Raw genomic sequence first — 5,535 nt, 5'->3', positions numbered from 1 at the left:
GGGGCGGCTGGTATTACGAACCGCCCCTACAAATCTATTTGTAGGGGCAGCTCAAGAACCAACCGCCCCTACAAATCTATTTGTAGGGGCGGCTGTAGTGCCAGCCGCCTCTATAATACCTGTTTGTAGGGGCGGTTCAATCTAGAACCGCCCCTACAGTACGTTTTCCCGCCAAAAAAAATTCAAATTCGACCAGAACTGTTTGTTTCTGCGTATTCCATCCAGCATCCGCGTTGCCGAACGCCCCGCGACCAACGTTCCGAACCGCGTTCGCGTTGCCGAACGCCACGCGACCAACATTCCGAACGCGACTACAAGCACAATAGTATTATATAAAGTACAATTACAAGTCCAATTCGTAATGATATATATATACAATCCATCATTAAATATACAAATTTCATACACATTGTTATCAACGTCCTAGAGCTAGCCTTTCAGTCTCACGAAGGTGTTGGTACTAAGGATTTGTACCTAAGTCAGACTCTCGATCATGGTAGGCGCCTCTGACGTGTACAATCTGGTCCAATATGAAGTTGCAAAGGTCGCCGACGAGCTCTAAGAGTTGGTCATCCTTGTATGGGTCTCTTTTCATTCCTTTCTCTTCTCTCCACTACAAGAAAACAAGTTTCAGTTTAGTATTTCATACCATTTATGAAGTTTTTATACTACGGGTGAAGAGGTTCAAACTTACCCTTAAGGGGTGTCTCCTGTAGGCACCGGTGTTACTCATCATAGAACATATATAGTATCCACAATGTACACTCCCAGGCCTCTGCTTGGGGCACTATGTGTTTTGCATATGAAAATATTAGGTAATGCTTTTGACAGCCATGTAACGGAGTACTAAAGAAGTAAGTTACACTTACCGCACATAGTGTTTTTATAGCCAGCTTTTCCTTCCTCGCTGGATCATGCCTTCCGTGATGATGAGAGACATAGAACCTAAATGCCCTGTTCGAATTATTTTAGCAAATACAACTTGTTAGTATGCATAAGTGAACGTTACAAGTATGTATACAGACATATAAGCTAATGAGGATTGCCGATATGTATACGTCTTGAGAATCGATATGAAGTCTTTGTATGTCACCGGGTCCTTATCTATTGAATCAAAGACCCATGCCATGCTCTTCCCGACATCGACGGCTATACAAATCCAGTGGTTGCTGCATGGATTTAATCATAGAACTAGATAAGCTCTTTTACATCGAATAAAATATATCGAACATAGCTTTAAGTTATAGTTGAACTTACTCGAAGTTGTATGGTAGCCATATAATAGAGTGTTGTTGGAGATTTTTGAAAGCCAGAGCAATGTATGCCGCAACCTTAAGGGACTCTTCCCTTAGCTTCGCACTACGAATGCGCTCTTTCTCCCGAAGAGTCTTTGCAGCTGCTAGCTCTTTGGCATCCAGTGTCCACCGTTTAGGGTAATTAAAATTTGTTTGGGCTATAGCTTGAGGGTCTACATACCCAGCTTTCACACTTGGCATTTGTTTGACAATGTGCACTTGCATTCTACAAATCACGGCGTGGGTTAGTTACAACAAAATTCAAAGATTACATTCATATCATATCGGGAGGACAAGGACTTACAGGCACCACGTGCGAATTAGATTCATCTCCATTTCTCCCAGGTGAAAGCATGTGTGCATGTCATTGAAGTCAAAGACAATTTTCCCGGCTGGGCTTCCAAATGTGCCGGTGGGAAAGCATGCTTGTATGATATCTATGCTCGTTGGGAGAACACGCAAGTACCAATCATGGAACCTTCTCATTCCAAGTGGTAGGCGCTGGATGTCCCGGTTTGGTAGGAAGGGCTTGCCTCTTTCATATTTTTTCGAGCAATCCTTTGACCATTCGATGGCATCAACATTTGGATACTGCTTTGCAATTTGGTAAAGTTTGCTACTGACGGCCTCCTCAGAACCCCGTGATGGGACTTTTTTAACTTGGTTTTTAGGCTTGAACTGATCATGGGAATACCACTTGGACACCGACGAGACGTCTTTGATCAGAACATAAACTGGCCTTATATGGATTGGAATCTTCTTTCGGAGTTCCCATTCAGGCACGTCCTCATCTTCTTGTGCATCACCTTCTTCAGGAGGCACTTGTTGTTCATGTATCGGTTGTGCTTGTTGAGAAGACTATGGCATCTCATGATGCACTTGCCTGGTACGAGCTGGAGAAGGTTGTGGCATCTCATCAGGCACATGCTCGATAGGAGGCGGGGAAGAATGTGGCATCTCAGGAATGTGGGGGTCACGAGACGGTGAAAATATCTCCCCGGCCTCAATAACTCGCTCCAAATTTGGGAGAGGGGGAGGCGGCGAAGAAGCAGTCAATATAATGTCCTATTTGTGCCAGAGGATGAACTGCCCCATAACGTCTCCGAGTAACACCAGCCCCTCGGGAGTTGCGTAGTCTATCCTCCACTGCATGAACTCGGGCTTCACTGTATGCACCTCGACCCTAGTGTAGTCCGGCGGTATGTTATTATTGTGGTGTAAGCCACCGGGAGGATGTGCAACACCCGTTGCCACCTCCATCACCGTGTTCTGCCGGCCGCTGAGAAACACCAAGGTGCAACTAGTAGGTTCCTGTATGAGATCGACTGAGGTTGTGGCTGCAGTGGAACCTTGGCTGCTAGGAAACATGTCAATATAAAAAAACGAGAAGTAGCAGTGGTAGAGGCCTCAGAAACATGTCAATCATCATCTGATCTTGAACTTGGAGCATCAAGGCATCATAACAGAGAAGAGAGGAGAAGGTAATGTAGGGGCGGCTGCTAATGATGCCAAGTTCCTCACAAGTTCTTGATCATCAGCTCATATTCCATATAATGTATGGACTTGGACAATTTCATCATCGGCAAAACAAAGGAGAGGAGAGGAGAGGGGAGATTTGGAAAAAAAAGCAACTGCTGCTTAACAAACATAGTGCAGCAGCTGATGGAAAAATACAGGACAACAAGTCCTGGGCGAGTCCTGGGAGATTTGGCAAAAAAAGCAACAGCAGCCAACAGTTAGTAGCTAGAAGTAGCAAGTAGTAGTAGTAAGTAGAAAGTAGTAGAGTAGAGTAAGTGTAGCAGTAGAGTGGTAGTAGTAGAGTAAGAGCAGCAGCCACTTAGGAGTAGCAAGTAGTAAGAGGAGTAGTAGGAGTAGTAAGAGGAGTAGTAGTAGTAGTAGTAGTAAGAGGAGGAGTAGGAGTAGTAAGAGGATTAGTAGTAGGAGTAGTGGTAGGAGTAGTAGTAGCAGTAGCAGCAGCAGCCACTACACACCAGCAGTATATAAGCAAAAAAATAGAGGAGTGGTAGTAGTAGAGTAAGAGCAGCAGCCACTTAGGAGTAGCAAGTAGTAGTAGTAAGTAGAAAGTAGTAGAGTAGAGTAAGTGTAGCAGTAGAGTGGTAGTAGTAGAGTAAGAGAAGTAGCCACTTAGGAGTAGTAGTAGGAGCATCAATGAAAGAAGAGCAGCAGTAGGAGTAGCAAGTAGAGGGAGGAGTAGTAAGAGGAGGAGGAGTAGAAGGAGGAGGAGTAGGAGCAGGAGGAGTACTAGTAGGAGTAGTGGTAGGAGTAGTAGTAGTTAAGTAGTAGTAGTAGCAACAACCACTACACACTAGCATAAGCAAAAAAAAAGAGAAGGAGTGGTAGTAGTAAGAGGAGGAGGAGTAAGAGGAGTAGGAGTAGTAGTAGTAGTAGTAGTAGTAGTAGTAGTAGTAGTAGTAGTAGTAGTAGTAGTAGTAGTAGTAGTAGTAGTAGTAGTAGTAGTAGCAGCAGCAGCCGCCACTACACACCAGCAGTATATAAGCAAAAAAAAACAGAGAAGGAGTGGTAGTAGTAGAGTAAGAGCAGCAGCCACTTAGGAGTAGCAAGTAGTAGTAGTAAGTAGAAAGTAGTAGAGTAGAGTAAGTGTAGTAGTAGAGTGGTAGTAGTAGAGTAAGAGCAGCAGCCACTTAGGAGTAGCGAGTAGTAAGAGGAGTAGTAGGAGTAGTAAGAGGAGGAGTAGTAAGAGGAGTAGTAGTAGGAGTAGTAAGAGGAGTAGTAGGAGGAGGACGAGGAGGAGGAGTAGTAGTGGTAGGAGGAGGAGTAGTAGTAGTAATAGTAGTAACAGCAGCAGCCACTACACACCAGCAGTATATAAGCAAAAAAATAGAGAAGGAGTGGTAGTAGTAGAGTAAGAGCAGCAGCCACTTAGGAGTAGCGAGTAGTAAGAGGAGTAGTAGGAGTAGTAAGAGGAGGAGTAGTAGGAGTAGTAAGAGGAGTAGGAGGAGGAGGAGTAGTAGTAGTGGTAGGAGTAGTAGTAGTAGCAGCAGCAGCAGCAGCCACTACACACCAGCAGTATATAAGCAAAAAAATAGAGAAGGAGTGGTAGTAGTAGAGTAAGAGCAGCAACCACTTAGGAGTAGCAAGTAGCAGCAGCCACATGGTCGAATTATACAAAATCTTAGAACTGTACAACACACCAGCAAAGATAGGATAAAATCATGAAATTTTTAGGACAACAAAGATACTTAAATTATCTACAACTTTTATATTATCTAGGTTCACATAAAAGGTCATTTAAAGCATGAAAACATTTTTCTAACCAAAACTATACCAGCAGGAATTTTTTAAGCACACAAATCAAATGTTCTTTTATGCATTTCAGTACTCTTAAAGACAGGTCATTTAAACTGATGAAGCAATAGTTTAAAGGGTGGGGGCTCAATCTTCAGGGGGAACTTAGAAAGCTTAGGAAAGAACTTCAAGAAGAATTGATTACTCTTGAAAATTTAGAGGAAACAAACTCTCTTTCTACAGACCAGTGGCAAAGGAAAACCTGGATTATCAGTGAAAATCTTAGACTACTTAAACAAGAAGAGCTATATTGGTATAACAGATCCCATGAAACATGGTTGTTGAATGGTGACCTAAACACCAAATATTTTCATAGAGTTGCTAGTGGAAGAAAAAGGAAAAACATGGTTGTTGAATGGTGACCTAAACACCAAATGATCATTCAGACCATCAACTACTAGGTACCACCAGCAGAAATGAGCCAATAGCAGCAGCTAGCTCATAGTTACAAGGACAGATTCAACTTTCATTGAACAACAGACATTTTAAGATAGTGGATAGCTGCAGTTTAGGTAACTAAAAATGTTGGCATGCAACATCCCAAGCAATAAAACAATCAATGTTGCCATAACAGCGACAAGCAGTTCTTTGAAAAAAAAACAGTTCCTAGCTAGATGTCAGTAGCAAATGTCCTAATAATATCATGGTTTAGTTTTGTGTATTGCGGAAGAGAAACCTTTAATAGATACATATCTAGCATACACAGCGGCAGAAATTTCTAGCACAACAATAACCCCTTGGAACCTTAACCCTTTTACCAGAACAGAAAGAGTGCAGGTTAAATCATGATGTACAGCATAAAGAGTTAACAACTGGCACAAAATGGAGGAAATGCTCAACAGATGTATGGCAACCTCAAGAACAAGCCAGCCTACTTCAGAATGACATCTAGCAGGCAAAATTACTAAGAACA

General features: G+C 42.7%; 1 long non-coding RNA gene across 1 annotated transcript; it reads right to left on the bottom strand.

Moving 5' to 3' along the window:
- Positions 1–272: 272 nt before the first annotated feature.
- LOC136516937 (uncharacterized) lies at positions 273–964 on the bottom strand. Its single transcript, XR_010774153.1, has 3 exons — positions 870–964; positions 695–787; positions 273–613 (listed from the first exon to the last, which is right to left on the bottom strand). It is a non-coding gene; the product is annotated as an uncharacterized lncRNA (long non-coding RNA).
- Positions 965–5,535: the final 4,571 nt, after the last annotated feature.

Source organism: Miscanthus floridulus, chromosome 17 (genome assembly GCF_019320115.1).
Source record: "Miscanthus floridulus cultivar M001 chromosome 17, ASM1932011v1, whole genome shotgun sequence".
Lineage (NCBI taxonomy): Eukaryota > Viridiplantae > Streptophyta > Magnoliopsida > Poales > Poaceae > Miscanthus > Miscanthus floridulus.
Note: the sequence above shows the minus strand (reverse complement) of the source record. Positions and strands in the feature narration are given on the sequence as shown.